The sequence below is a fragment of the Cephus cinctus genome, unplaced genomic scaffold, assembly GCF_000341935.2.
Source record: "Cephus cinctus unplaced genomic scaffold, Ccin1 Ccin1_scaffold0962, whole genome shotgun sequence".
Taxonomy (NCBI): domain Eukaryota; kingdom Metazoa; phylum Arthropoda; class Insecta; order Hymenoptera; family Cephidae; genus Cephus; species Cephus cinctus.
The window spans coordinates 5706-6024 of record NW_014333522.1 but is presented as its reverse complement, the minus strand read 5'-3'; positions in this window follow the sequence as shown (position 1 = coordinate 6024).

The following is a 319-nucleotide window of genomic DNA, read 5'->3' as shown; positions in this document are numbered from 1 at the left end:
AAGGTCAGTCGAACGTTCGCAATCATGGAAGATTCATTCACGTTGACTTTATCAGGCACCTCCTCCATACTGGAAGCCGGATACTTTCCTCCTATCGAGCTTTCCCCGTACAAAAATTACGCTCTGGGGCTGATCGACTTGCTGATCTTCAATTCCATTCCCAACATGGACACGGATCACAACAAGCTCTACGTGGGGGATGAAGTTATACCCACTGGTAGCTACGAGATCGAAGATATCGAAAACTACGTGCATAGCGCGTTGACGGACAAGAGCATCGTCATTCAGATTAAACCTAACAATAATACGTTGTGCAGCG